This window comes from Microcaecilia unicolor, chromosome 2 (genome assembly GCF_901765095.1).
Source record: "Microcaecilia unicolor chromosome 2, aMicUni1.1, whole genome shotgun sequence".
In the NCBI taxonomy this organism is placed as follows: domain Eukaryota; kingdom Metazoa; phylum Chordata; class Amphibia; order Gymnophiona; family Siphonopidae; genus Microcaecilia; species Microcaecilia unicolor.
In genome coordinates this window covers 535,271,291-535,286,368 of record NC_044032.1, presented here as the reverse complement: position 1 = coordinate 535,286,368, position 15,078 = coordinate 535,271,291, and the positions used below count along the sequence as shown (strand labels likewise).

The 15,078-nt window shown below is 40.9% G+C and overlaps 1 protein-coding gene across 8 annotated transcripts in view; it reads right to left on the bottom strand.

Annotated features, from left to right (window-relative positions):
• LOC115461463 overlaps positions 1-15,078 on the bottom strand; it is a 162,720-nt gene that overhangs the window by 28,237 nt on the left and 119,405 nt on the right. For all 8 annotated transcript variants that reach the window (XM_030191276.1, XM_030191282.1, XM_030191279.1 and 5 more), the window contains 2 exons: positions 13,778-13,836; positions 12,810-12,927 (listed from right to left, as the gene is read on the bottom strand). The gene's annotated coding sequence lies outside the window, so the exon portion shown is untranslated. The remainder of the gene's footprint in view (positions 1-12,809; positions 12,928-13,777; positions 13,837-15,078) is intronic.

Below are 15,078 nucleotides of genomic sequence, written 5' to 3'. Positions count from 1 at the left end.
CCCTCTTTTTCAAAGTCAATATGCTTTTTAAAAATAAAATGCATATTTTGCTAGTGGAAATGTGACAGCTTCTGATCAGACTGGTGACACAGAACCAATTTTCAATGATGTTCTCTAAAGGTCTTTTTTAACTGGCTACAATTTATTCCTTGCTAACCTTTCTCTCACCGTCCTCTCTCCTCTTGGCAGGGTATAAATCACCTTAGGGTAAAAGCTTCCTAAAGGATGTTTTACTGAATAAAAGACCTGGTGGAAGGAGGATAAACAGTGGAACTGTTATACTAGGGTACAAATTATATCATAGCGATAGGGTGGCTCGAATTGGTGGAGGGGTAGCATTATATGTTAAGGAGGTCCTTGAATCAAATAGATTGAAAATTCTGCAGGAAACAAAAACACATCTTAGAATCCCTTTGGATTGAAATTCCATATGTAAAAAGGAAAAGGATAATGATAAGCGTGTACTACCGTCCACCTGGCCAGGATGGACAGATGTACAAATGTTATCAGAAATTAGGGAGACTAACAAAACTGGGCAACACAATAATAATGGGTGATTTCAATTACCACAGGTTTATGGAATATGTAGAATCTATCACATCAATTTTCCAAAATATTCTACATTTGTATAGAGCGGTGAAAGATGATAATGGACGCACGCATGAAAAGAGTGGAGAAAAAAAGACCTCAGTTAGAACGGCCCCTCCAACTTCCAAAGGACTCACCTTATAATAAGAAGGAGTGCCTCCTTAATCATGAGTCTTCAAAAAAACTCCACATTGAATAACTTCATAAGCAGCTGTCCAAACATCTAATCAAACACTCATAGATGCAGCCCCAGTTATATATCAATAATTGTAACAATCAAACAATGTTACTTATCTTGGATGGCAAAAAATAATGTTTTGCCGCTAAATGGCTGCGTCAAATAATCACATCCAAGAAAACGCTCGCCTCCTGTGCTCCCAGCATCAACAATCTAACGAGGACGAGGAAAGGCAATGAACAAGATGAATGTTTGTGAGGGAAGGACTAGGATTAAAAGGTTTATGGGGGAAACTGGAAGAGACTGATTTAACAAGGAGGAATGCAAAAAGGAAAGATTTAATTGAACAAAAACATATAAATAATGGATTAAATATGGGTAGAACACAACTGCTCTGGTAGTTCAGTTTCTTTTCAATTTAAAGCACTTGAAATATGGCCATATGTTCTGTGATGTCAACAGGAACCCTCAAATCCTTTAACAGCCTCATTAGTTACATCTGCTTAAATACTTGAACTAAACCTCTCGCTAAGGAAATAGCCACTCAAGCACACTTCAACTTCATTTTCAAGTTATGTTTATCATAAACTCAGAATCTGATATATATCCATAGCCGCTAAACTCTCTCAGCACTAATAGGAGTTGGCATATGTTTACACTTATCATTAATATTTCATCCTTATACCATAACAAACTGCTTAAATATATTCCACGGTAAATTAGTAGACCTTTAATGCACTGTCTGGGCTAACATGCTATTTGCACACCTTCAACTTCAATGTCCCCTGAGATTTTCAGTTGCATATTCTCATTTACTGTTTACTTCCAATGCAAAATTAACTGACTCCTATATATATATATATGTCTCATATAACTCTTCACAATGTAATCCATAACCGAATTGTAACAAACTATCTCCATTATTCATAATGTATTGTAAGCCACACTGAGCCCTCAAAAATGTGGGAAAATGTGGGATCCAAATGCAATAAATAAATAAATAAATAAATAAAATACTGATAAAATTATAAATTCCCTATAATGAGTACTGGGAAATACCATTTTCCAGGTCTTTCAGTTGCAAATGTTACACTGACATATTTTTGAATGTAAGTGTAACATTTGCAGGTCCTAGGATAGGAGGCAATGTTCTGTGGATTAGGAATTGGTTATAGGACAGAAAACAGAGGGTTTGCTTCAACAGCCATTTTTCTCAATCGAGGAGGGTGTATAGTGGAGTGCCGCAGGGATCTGTACTGGGACTGGTGCTATTTAACATACTTATAAATGATCTGGAAATCGGAACAAGTGAGGTAATTAAATTTGCAGATGACACAAAACTATTCAAAGTTGTCAAACACATGAGGATTGTGAAAAGTTGCAGGAAGCAGGAAGACCTTAGGAAACTGGAAGACTGGGCATCCAAATGGCAGATGAAATTTAATGTGGAATTAGAAAAGGTTCAAAGAAGAGCAACCGAAGAGGCGTGGCCTAGTGGTTAGGGTAGTGGACTTTGGTCCTGGGGAACTGAGGAACTGAGTTCGATTCCCACTTTTGGCACAGGCAGCTCTTTGTGACTCTGGGCAAGTCACTTAACCCTCCATTGCCCCATGTAAGCCGCATTGAGCCTGCCATGAGTGGGAAAGCGCGGGGTACAAATGTAACAAAAAAAATGATTAAGGGGATAGAACACCTCTCATATGAGGAAAAGCTAAAGAGGTTAGGGCTCTTCAGCTTGGAAAAGAGAGGGCTGAGGGGGGGGGGGGGGGATATGATTGAAGTCTATAAAATCCTGAGTAATGTAGAATAGGTAAAAGTCATTTGATTTTTTACTCTTTCAAAACATACAGAGACTAGGGGACATTCAATGAAATTACATGGAAATGCTTTTACTACAAATAGGAGGAAATAATTTCTTACTCGAAGAATAGTTAAAAGCTCTGAAACTTGCTGCCAGCGAGTGTATCTAGGTTTAAAAAAGGTTTGGACAATTCCATAGTCTGTTATTGAGATGGGTATGGGGGAAGTCACTGCTTGCCTCTGGATTGGTAGCATGGAATGTTGCTACTATTGGGTTTCTGTCAGGTGTTTTATGACTGGATTGGCCACTGGTGGAAGCAGGATACTGGGCTAGATGGGTCAATGGTCTGACCCAGAATGCCTATTCTTGTGTTCTAACCATCCACATATCCATTGTAAGCTGTTTCAGTCACAGCAAAGACAAATATGAGAATGTTAATTTTTTTAAATATTTATTTATTAGGATTTATTTACTGCCTTTTTGAAGGAATTTACTCAAGGTGGTGTACAGCAATAGTAAGTCAAACATAAACAAAAGACAATTACAGCAATAAAAATATTCAAAGAACAATACAACGTATGGCATAATATGGTACACTACAATGTCAACACAATACACAATAAAATATTTTAATAGACAGCATAGGGTGTAAGCAAAGATGGAACATATAGATAGATAAGACAGAGTAACAGGAGTAAGAAAATAAGGGACTAGTTAAAGAGAGGTGCAAATGAGGTCAAAAGGGTGCTTGAACATTATCTTAGCTAGGGTAGGAGTGAATAAAACATGTCCTGCTATAATATGTGCAGCCGGTGTCATTTACTTTATAATTTACAATCATATCAAGAATATCTTGACAAAAGGCAAAACATTCCTCATATACATAACAAATAAAGCAAACCTTTCCGATCACAAAGAAGAAAAACACATTTATGAGGAATATTATCTAAACATACCAAAGAAATTAGGAAAAAATACAAGTGGGGGGGGGGGGGAGGGAAGAAAAAGCTAATTAAGCAGGAGTTTAAATAACTAGCTAATATACAATGAAAAGTAAAGGAAATCTGTCACCAAATATAACTGGCTTAAATGTTTTAAAGTGAGATTAGCTCATTTTAGAAGACGGAGTGAAAACTAAAATTGCACAGAAACTGTAAAAACAAGTCTGGGCATCAATTTTATCAAAACACTTATATGGAATTGCCTGAAAAATGAACCTCCTAGTGCCAGTAGCTGTGGCTTGCCTAAGCTGAGTGGCCCCACAGAAATCAGGAAAACCCATACTTTTCTATCCTACAAAATGCACAACTTTAAAGCAAATATTCAGCCTAAGGACTCAGTTCTTAACAGGTTCCAAGCAAATGAAAGAAGTAAAGTAGCCTTCATTATTACAGGCTCAGAGGTCTCCCAAAAACTGGACAGATCCTTCTCTCCTTATACTAACTTGGTCAAACATTTGCCAGTCTATAAAATATGCTCCAACAGGGAGTGTCAAGGAATTTGAAGGACCTCCATCAAATATTTTTTAAACATATCAACTGGAGTTAAAAACTGTCATTTAGGAAAATTAAGACATTTCAGATTTTATCAGAGTTCATAGTTGTCCAAACCTTCCAATTTTTGATATGCCACCAATTTGAACTTCCTTCAAAGACTTCAACTCCTCCTCCTCACACTTTTGTACCACCATTCCTTGTTTCTGTAATAGTTCCACCTCCTGCTTTGTCACCTGTGAATGTAGCATGTTTCCGCCAGAATTTATCAAAATATCTTACCAGGGATTCCTCCATTTGTCCAATACTTCCCAGATCTAGTCTTACCCCAGACGCACAGCTCTTCTCCCGAGTCGAAATACTGGGGCTGGTTCAGCAGGAGATGACAATCAGGCACTCAATCCACCTCTCCAAAGCTTCCAGCTGCTCCAAGCTACAACTCTGACTCAAGACTTGCCGCTGCCCCCATTCCCCCCAGTGAAGCAACCCCCCCCCCTCCCCGCAGGAACAGAGGACCCCTCCCTCCAGCGACAGGGGGCTGGAGGTTCGGCAGACCTCTGGTGTCCCTAACACAGGTTCAGTAACACCCCACGCTGTTCCACCGCTATTTTTTAGAGCGCTGTTTGGAACAGTGACATAGTAACATATAGTAACATAGTAGATGATGGCAGAAAAAAAACCCGCACCGTCCATCCAGTCTGCCCAACAAGATAAACTCACATGTGCTACTTTTTGTGTATACCTTACCTTGATTTGTACCTGTCCTTCTCAGGGCACAGACCGTATAAGTCTGCCCAGCACTATCTCCACCTCCCAACCACCAGTCCCGCCTCCCACCACCGGCTCTGGCACAGACTGTATAAGTCTGCCCAGCACCATCCCCGCCTCCCGCCACCGGCTCTGCCACCCAATCTCGGCTAAGCTCCTTAGGATCCATTCCTTCTGAACAGGATTCCTTTATGTTTATCCCACGCATGTTTGAATTCCGTTACTGTTTTCGTTTCCACCACCTCCTGCGGGAGGGCATTCCAAGCATCCACTACTCTCTCCGTGAAAAAATACTTCCTGACATTTTTCTTGAGTCTGCCCCCCTTCAATCTCATTTCATGTCCTCTCATTCTACCGCCTTCGCATCTCCGGAAAAGGTTCGTTTGCAGATCAATACCTTTCAAATATTTGAACGTCTGTATCATATCACTCCTGTTTCTCCTTTCCTCCAGAGTATACATGTTCAGGTCCGCAAGTCTTTCCTCAGACATCTTGTAACGCAAATCCCATACCATTCTCATAGCTTTTCTTTGCACCGCTTCAATTCTTTTTACATCCTTAACAAGATACGGCCTCCAAACTGAACACAATACTCCAGGTGGGGCCTCACACACGACTTATACAGGGGCATCAACACCCCCTTTCTTCTGCTGGTCACACCTCTCTCTATACAGCCTAACAACCTTCTAGCTACGGCCACCGCCTTGTCAAACTGTTTCGTCGCCTTCAAATCCTCAGATACTATCACCCCAAGATCCCTCTCCCCATCCGTATCTATCAGACTCTCCCCGCCTAAACACATACGTATCCCGTGGATTTCTACTCCCTAAGTGCATCACTTTGCATTTTCTTCGCATTGAATTTTAATTGCCAAACCTTAGACCATTCTTCTAGCTTCCATAGGTCTTTTTTCATGTTTTCCACTCCCTCCGGGTGCCGGGGTGTCCACTCTGTTACAGATCTTAGAATCATCCGCAAATAAGCAAACTTTACCTTCTAACTTTTCGGCAATGTCACTCACAAATATATTGAACAGAATCGGCCCCAGCACCGATCCTTGAGGCACTCCACTACTCACCTTTCCCTCCTCCAAGCGAATTCCATTCACCACCACCCTCTGGCGTCTGTCCGTCAACCAGTTCCTAATCCAGTTCACCACTTCGGGTCCTATCTTCAGCCCATCCAGTTTATTTAAGAGCCTCCTGTGGGGAACCGTGTCAAAAGCTTTGCTGAAATCTAAGTAGATTATGTCCATAGCTCGTCCCTGATTCAATTCTCCTGTCACCCAATCAAAGAACTCAATGAGATTCGTTTGGCACGATTTCCCTTTGGTAAAACCATGTTGTTTGGAACAGTGGGGGGGGGGTTTGATAATCTGCCCTAAGGGGCTTGTAAGGTAAGTGCTGGTGTGGGGTTATGGGAGGCTAGGAAGATGTAGTTGGGTTTGGAATAGAGAGAGGTTTGGGTTTGCTATTATCTATTTTAAGATTTTAGAAGGAGAAATGGTTTGTTAGGGGAGGTGAGTAGGGAAAGGGGAAGTTTAATATTATCATCAACCTTGGGCTCTTAAAGAAAATAAATAAGGAGTCCTTTTACTAAAAATACAGTAGTAAATGGGCTCAGCATGTCCTAATGTGGGACTTTCCAGTATGCTAACCCTAGTGGTGTGCTGGAGCCGTATCACCTGGCGGTAGTGGCAGTGTCATCCAGCTGCCCTGTGGCTTGGGCATCTTCTTCCTCCATACAGCACCTTTCTCTCCTTAAGTCTTTATCCTCTCCCCGCACCTCCTTTTCATTTACCAGCAGCATGCTGTGATATATTTTTTTAAGCAGTGTTGGAACACGTTAGCAGGAACAGGCTGCTTTCAGCCAATCCTGAGGGCCTTTCTTCAGCCCTCGGGGGTGGGACAGGCTGAAGGAATGCCCCTGGGATTGGCAGAAGCAGCCTGCTCCTGGAGCCATTTGCCAGTACTGCTTAAGAAAATTAATCGTGGAAGCAAGGAGGTGCAAGGGGAGGACAAAGAGGGAGACAGTCAGATACTGCATCATGGGGGGGGGGGGGGAAGAGAGGTACTGCATCAAGAGGGGTAGGGACTAGGGAGGAAGAGAGGTGCTGCATTGGGGCAAGGAGGGAGAAAGGTGATGCATGGCGGGGGGGCGCAAGGAGAGAGAGAGGTGCTGGACAGGGAGGTTAGGGTAAGGAAAAACGAGTTTCAGAGAGAGGAATCAGGAAAAGAAGGGAGCACAATGAGGGAAAGAGGTGTTGGAGTTGGGGAGGGGATTGGAAAGACAAGGAGAGAGGTGTCAGGACCTGCAGGGAAATAAGGAAATGGGAGAAGTGCTGACCCTACAAAGGGGAGACAGGAGTGAAGGAAGAAAAAGGAACACTTGCTGGACCTCTAGGGGGCGGGGCATGGAGAAGGAAGAGCGAGAGAGGGAGAGATGCTAGCACGTGGCAGGGGGCATATGGACACAGAAGAGTTATGTTGGACAGGGCAAGAATAATAACACAGAGATGGAGATGCTCACATGCAGGAAGATAGGGGGTGATGCTGGGTCAGACAGATAGGGATGCAGAAAGAAGATGGATGGTGCACATGAAGAGAAAGGAAAGGAAATGGCACAGCTAATGCAAAATGCTTTAATGGATCACATTTAGCTTGTGTTAGTGCTTAGGGCTCTTTTACTAAAGGGTTGCCAAGTGGCAAACCGGAACTACTACCAGCTCAACGCAGGTGCCGGCAGTAGTTCCACCCCCACTGGCGCTAGCTGAAATATTTAAAAAAAAAAGGTTACTGCCGGGTTAGCGCAGGAGCCCTTACTGCCACTGGTTAAGTTCACCCCCTAAAAATGGCTGCACGGCACGTGCAAACTTACCACATGACCATTTCTTTTTTCAGTCTTTTTACCCGCTGCAGTAAAAGGGGCCCTGGCATGAGGTAAAAACGGCCACCTCTGCTAGTGCATGGCCCCTTTTACCACAGCTTAGTAAAAGGGCTCAGTAAAAGGGCCCTTAAGGGAATAAGAAATAAATGTTTTACTTATTTAACACATCACAACCCATATAGATGATGAATGCCAATGGTTTGGAATTTTAAAACCCCGGAATAGAAAAGTGTGGCAAAAATAGGCTTGGGCCGTTTTTACAGTAGCTATGAAAACATCAATTTTTTTTTTTTGCATTAGTGACCATGCCCTAATGTTGCCATTAGCGTACGGCCATTTAAAAAATTGGGCTGTGTCCGGCAATAATACACCAGCAGCCGCTAGAGCGGCTTAGTAAACAGGAAGAAAGTTATCTCTCACAAATCACCTCAATTCTCCAGGTAAAAACCAAAAGGGAAGGGGAAAGGGAAATGGACTTAATATACTGCCTTTCTGAGGTTTTTGCAACTATACTCAAAGCGGTTTACATATATACAGGTACTTATTTTCTACCTGGGGCTATGGAGGGTTAAGTGACTTGCCCACAGTCACAAGGAGCTGAAGGGAATCGAACTCAGTTCCCCAGGATCAAAGTCCACTGCACTAACCACTAGGCTACTCCTCCACTAGCAACAGTCCATGTAGAAACCTGCCCTTGCAAATCAGCAGTGCGGCCACGCAGGCTTCTGTTTTTTGTGAGTCTGACGTCCTGCATATACGTCCTATTTGTTTTATAAGTGTTTCCATGTAATTTCCTTGAGTGTCCCTAGTCTTTCAACTTTTGGAACGAGTAAAAAATTGATTTACTCCTACTCATTCTACACCACTTGGGATTTTGTAGACCTCAATCATATCCTCCCTCATCTATCTCTTTTCCATGCTGAAGAGCCCTAACCTCTTTAGCCTTGCCTCAAATGAGAAGAATTCCATCCCCTTTATCATTTTGGTCGCTCTTCTTTGAACCTTTTCTAAATCTGCTATATCTTTTTTGAGATACAGCGACCAGAATTGAACGCAGTATACTAAGGTGAGGTTGCACCATGGAGCGATACAGAGGCATTATAGTATTTTAGGTCTTATTCACCATCCCTTTCCTAATAATTTCTAGCATCCTGTTTGCTTTTTTGGCTCCGCTGCACACTGAGCAGAACATTCAGCATATTTACAACTACACCTAGATCTTTTTCTTGGTTGATGACCCCAAGATGGACTCTAGCATCAGGTAAGTATGATTTGGGTTATTTTTCCCAATGTGCATCAACCTTGCATTTGTCCACATTACATTTCGTCTGCCATTTTGGATGCCCAGTCTTCCAATTTCCTAAGGTCTTCCTACATATTTCACAGTCCGCTTGTGTTTTAACAACCTTGAATAGTTTGGTGTCATCTGCAAATTTAATTACCTCACTTGTCATATAGGGGTCAATTTTATAAATGGCGTCTAAAAAATTAGCGCCAACCCCCCTGTGCTATATTCTATAAGCCATGCCTACAGTTCATCGTGGTTTATAGAATAATGCTTAAGCGGAGAAGTTGTGTGTAAATTTAGGCATCACCATTTGCACCAATGAAAACATGGTGCAAGTGCTCACACCTAAATTTATGTGTGGAACACAATTACTCTATAATTACATGCGTAAACCAAAATCACGCCCCCGATCCACCCCAAAATGCCCATTACCCTCCCACTTCCATGCCCCCTTTTATAGGTCACACGTAAATCCCAATTAAATCTAATTAGTGCCAATAATTGCTTGTTAAAAAGCCAATTGGCACTAGTTGGCTCGTTATTCTATTAAACTGTGCATGCAAATAGGGGCCGTGCCTAAGTTTGCGCAAGTAATTCTTCACAACTTTTACAGAATCAGGAGAATAAGTTATACACATATACCCACTTATATACTTACAATTTTTAGAAATGGACATTTTTGCACCTAAATGCTGTTTTTATATGTAGAAATGCTTTTCAAATTGTCTACATGAAGGGTAATTCTATAAAATACATGCTTACATTTAAGCCCCAATTACCCACACAAATCATTAGAATAATGGTGCATATACATATGTAAATGCCAAAGCTCTTCCTAAGCACTAAGGACCAGATTCTATATAAGGAGCCTATAAAATTCACTTGGTAAACATTTCCAGACAAGCGTATTCTATAAGCGGCACCTAGATTTAGGCGCGATATATAGAATACGCTTCGTTGATATCTCAGCGCCTAAAACTACACGCCTCCATTTACACCATCAAAAACATGGTGTAAATCCCTGCATGTAGATTTACACGCACTGGGCCATATTCTATATCTAAGCACTGAAATTTTGGAACACCCACAGAATGTCCATTTTCCCACCTAGAACCATGCCCCTTTTGAACTGCACACATTAGAATTTAGGCGCAGCTCATTAGAGAACACGCTTAGTGAGTTGTGCATGTAAATTCTAATTATTGCCAATTAGCGCTCATTATTGCTTGTTAGGTGTTATCAACGCTGATTAGCTTAAGCCAATTAAGTTACGTTCATTGCTATGGAATATGCTTAGATTTCAGCGCAGAATGCTAGGTGCGTTATATAGAATCCAGCAGCAATTCTGTAAATATGTGCATATCTTACATAGTGGGTCTTTCACATCTAGGTGTACACGTAGGTAAAGTCTGGGAGGACTATAGGTAGGACTCACATATCTCTGTCTTATAAGGCACATATTCTATAAAGAAAAGTAGGTGCCTGCATTCCTTATAGAATAAGCTCCTACCAGGTATCCTCTTGAGTGCCAAATTACAGGTATACAGTTATAGAATTACTTCCGAAACATATCAACCCATTTTGATATGCTATCTTGACTTCACTGCACTGCATGCCAAGGACAAACAGTTCCTTCACAAAAAGACATTTTGGCAGATTTGCCTATACCGAAGGTTCTCTGCTCTACCCTGTCTATGATAAGATGCCCTGACAGCTCATAGTTATCCTGTAAAGAGCAACCTAACACAGAAAGGGTGGAGGCACTGACTCCACACAACACAGACATTTTTGATCCTCGACTCCTTTCCACCTGAAGTAATAAAATACGTGAGTTAGATATCTGCTGTCCAACAGACATAGATACTATAAAGAGCTAGGGATATGCATTTGTTACCGTGTATTCACGTCATTTGAGATCCTTAAACATCTTACTGCATATTAATGTGTATGCAATCAGTGTGTTTTGCATGTTTACACTTTCTTTCTCATCTCCAGTGGATCTCCCACTTCAGCTTCTATCACTTCTTCAAGCTGGTCAAGGTAGATGATGACACGTCATATATAGTATTGGATTTTTTTCAAGGTTTATTGCTCTCCTTTTCCAAATCTGAGCTCAAGGTGAGTTACACTGAGGTATAGTAGATATTTAAACTCGAAAAAATGCAGGGTTGCAGTATTAACTAGAGTCAAAAAGTTCGTAATGTAATACCAAAGAAAGTGTGACCCTAGAGCAAAAATTGGTTTAGAAAAATGTCTGCCTTTCGGAATGACAGTCTCCAAAATTTGCTCTCCAAAGGTCAAAATGAATTTGAGAGAATCAAGCCAGTTACACTTTTCTGCCAAGGTCCTTTACTATTCATTTGAATAGTACAATAAAAAGGCAATTCTATAATCTGGAGCCTAAATTTAGGTGCAAATAGTGCACCTAGTTTATAGAATAGTAGCGCTTATGTGCATGGGGCTAGATTCTGTATATGGTGCCTGAAAAATCCATGCGGAAAAAAATTACACCTAAGCTTATTCTCCAAAGTATGCCTACATTTTACGGTATAGACTTAAATTTATGCACAGTATATAGAATATGCTGAGCGGCTCACCAAGCGACTAAATTTGGTCATCTCTATTTAGAACACAAGTCTTGAAGGCCCAGTGTTGTTTTTGTTTGTGTACTTTTTATGTATGCTGGTTACCCTCTCTGTTTGGCTCGTCGTCTCTATTTAGGCCATGTTTTACTTGGTGTAAATTCCGATGCCTAAATTAGGCGCAGATCGATGTATTCTACAATAAAGCATGTAGATTTTAGAAATGCCCATGCACTGCCCCTGGCCATACCCCCTTTTCAACTATGCGACTTAGAATTTAGGTGCACTACATTATATAATACACTTAGCGAGATGTGAGCGTAAATCTCAATTTATGCCAATTAGTGCTGATAATTGCTTGTTACCATCAAATTAACAGCAATAATTAGCTAGTTAACCAATCAAGTTATGTACATAGTTATAGATTATGCTTTGGTTTCCACGCGGCTTTTTAGACATCATATACAGAATCCGGGGGATGATTTGCAACGATAACCGGCAGTTATGCACGCAAATACTAGGTGCTTTTCTATAAACAGTGCACCTAAATTGCTTAGCATACAATTGTAGGGGAGGCATACATGTGGGTGGAGCATGTGCATATCATGGGTGTATCACCAAGTGACGCATGCAACTTATGAAATACTATGAGTCGCATGCATTGCGTGGCACACTTAGGCATGCTCACTTACGCCAGTCATTGACCTAAGTAGGCACGCCTAACATTTGGTGTACCAGTGTGGCTCCGTACTAATACAGTATTAGTCTTGATTATCCGACCATCTGGCACAGCCAACAGACGCCCCCCCCCCCCCCCCCAGTGATGTCATAGAAGCTTTTTTTTTTTTTTTACACTTTCCTGACATCCAATTCACTGGAAGGGCAGACTTACCTCTGTTTGGATTTGCGACCGAGACCCTGTTTTCACTGCAACACTTAGAAATGATTGGCTTTGCTGGCTACTGAGATCCTGCTTTCACTGCAGCACTTGAAATAACACATTTTTAATGCATATTCAATGTGTTCCATGTTGCCTGACTTTTCGTTTATCAGACAACAGGCCAGTCCCGTTTATGTTGGATAATCGAGACTGTACTATATTTTATAATGGTTTAGGCACGCCCTTACGCTGTTATAGAATTGGCACTACATGCGCCCCTTTGTTGTGCCAAAAATGAGATATCAATTTATCAAATTGCCACCAAAGTGTAATGGAAAGGATTACCAGGAAGTTGCAGGTCTCTAGAAGTAAGATGAGTCAGTTCTATCACTCGTCATGCTCTCCTGGATCTTTAATTGTAGCTCAGTTTGAAAGGCTCTTCCAGAATAAATAGAACCCAAGTCTAGGAATACAAACAGAGATGCTAAGAATTTTTCCAGTGTTATGTCTGCACAGTTGCATCAGAAGCTTTCTAAAAAATATTAGTAGAATGCCGACTAGAATAGAGGTCATATATTTAGATTGGAAGGAAGGAGATCAGTTGGAAGTTTACTTTATTCCGAGAGTTGTTAAATGATGACTAAGATAGTATTACATATTTCAGCAAATGCTTATAAAACTACATTGAATCAGTTCTTTCTTGTAATTAATGATTACAGTGGTAATAGTTACTCAAATTTAGTAACACTTTATTTGACAGATGCTAATTCAAGAATTTGCTTCATTTATCTTTTAAAGAGTTTTTCTTCCTATTTGTTTTGGCCTGAAAGAATATAATTGGTGTTGACCTACACAGCTTGATTTTCATCTGGACTTCCCCACCAAATAACCACTCAGAAGCAGATAATTCGAAGTGGATTGAAAATAGACTCATCTTTTTTCAGTTTCACAGTGAAGGTATACATTTTATTTTACTGATAAGGGCTGTGCACTAAAAATATTTTGACAGCAGAATGATGAAATGCTGCAAGGTCAATCAATCATTCCTCTGATGTGTCACCACATAGCTCTTTGCTTAAAAGGTTGTGATATATTTCACAAGCAATCAGTTTTAAAACCTTATGTATTACTGTATTCATGGAAACAATTCAGACCATGTGATAATTATCTCTGAAAAATGCTTTCTTTATTCAGCCAAACCATTATTAAAAGATGCAGCAAATGATCTGTGCTGTCAAGGTATTTGCCTGTGATTTGAACCATTGCATGGTTACAAGAGATTACCAGAAGACAAAATAATTTTGTGTAGCTACCTGTCAGGGGACACGCCATTGGGTAGTTCCAAGTGCTTAGATCTTTCGATGTCTTAGACCTAGAATAAGAAACAAAAGTACTGTATTTCATTCATAAAGTCTAAGTTGTTCTCTTTGCATACACAGATTTTGGTTGCATTGTCTTCAGTATCATTTTATCAAGGCAACTACAATCATTAATGTTTTCTAAACTTTCTTTTTATTAAACATTGTGATGTAGCACCTACAGTCATTAATGTTTGATTGAAATAAGCATTTAAAGGTGCAGATATGATCGAGAGAAGGAAGTATAATCACATGTCAAGTGCACAATTTCTTTAGGAAGAAACACCTGTGAAATGATGACCAATAGCCTAATTTCCATCAGTTGCTGTTCAGTTAGAAACACAAAAATAAGATCCATTCTTTAAGCAACCACAGTCATTTTTTAAAACAAATTTCAATCTCTTGTCTTCTAATAGATAAGATTAAAAAAAAAAATTACAAAAGAGCCATGAAGAAGTCACTGGAGATGGCCACAGGAACCGGAGTCAAGATGCTTGGCAGCACCATGAGATGTGCTCGTTGCTTTTTCCTCTCCTCTAGTTTATAATTATAGGCAAACACAGAGGCAAAACCCATGCCTTTCCCTTCAAAATCAGAGGATTGCATTTGCCAGGCCTCACTGATGCGCCTTTGTGCTGCATTTAAAGGATTCAGTATCTGGCGTGAGCCCACTAGAGAACAAGAAGAAGGATCTACAGTTCGATCTCATGTATAGGACACCTCTCTTAGTCTACAGTTGAGACACCTCCGCCCCCCCCCCCCCCCACCAGCCACAATTTGAAAGCTTTGTTATTGCCATAGGCAATGGGTCTTCTACTGGAGTTGTGGGGACTCCTTCAGTGGAGATGTTGTGAGCAGAGCAGAACCTGATATCAGGCCACTGCACGAGCCGCCTCAATGTGGTTTGGTGGGTGCAAGCAAGACTGATTGCACTGGTAGGAGGAGTGATGGCAGCAACTGGAGAACTGGCTGTTAGTGCTTCTGGAATTAAGTTTTCCCTATTACACAATTTCTTTCTCAATACCCCACTGTTAATACTCTTGATGTTATTTGGGAGACTTACAGGCTTATTTTCGAAACAGCAGGACGCCCATCTTTCAACACAAATAGGAAGATGGGCTTCCTTCTCACAGGGTTGTCCAAATCGGTATAATCGAAAGCCAATTTTGGACGTCCCCAACTGCTTTCTGTCGCAGAGACGGCCAAAGTTCATGGGGGCGTGTCTGAGGTGTAGCGAAGGCGGAACTTGGGCGTGC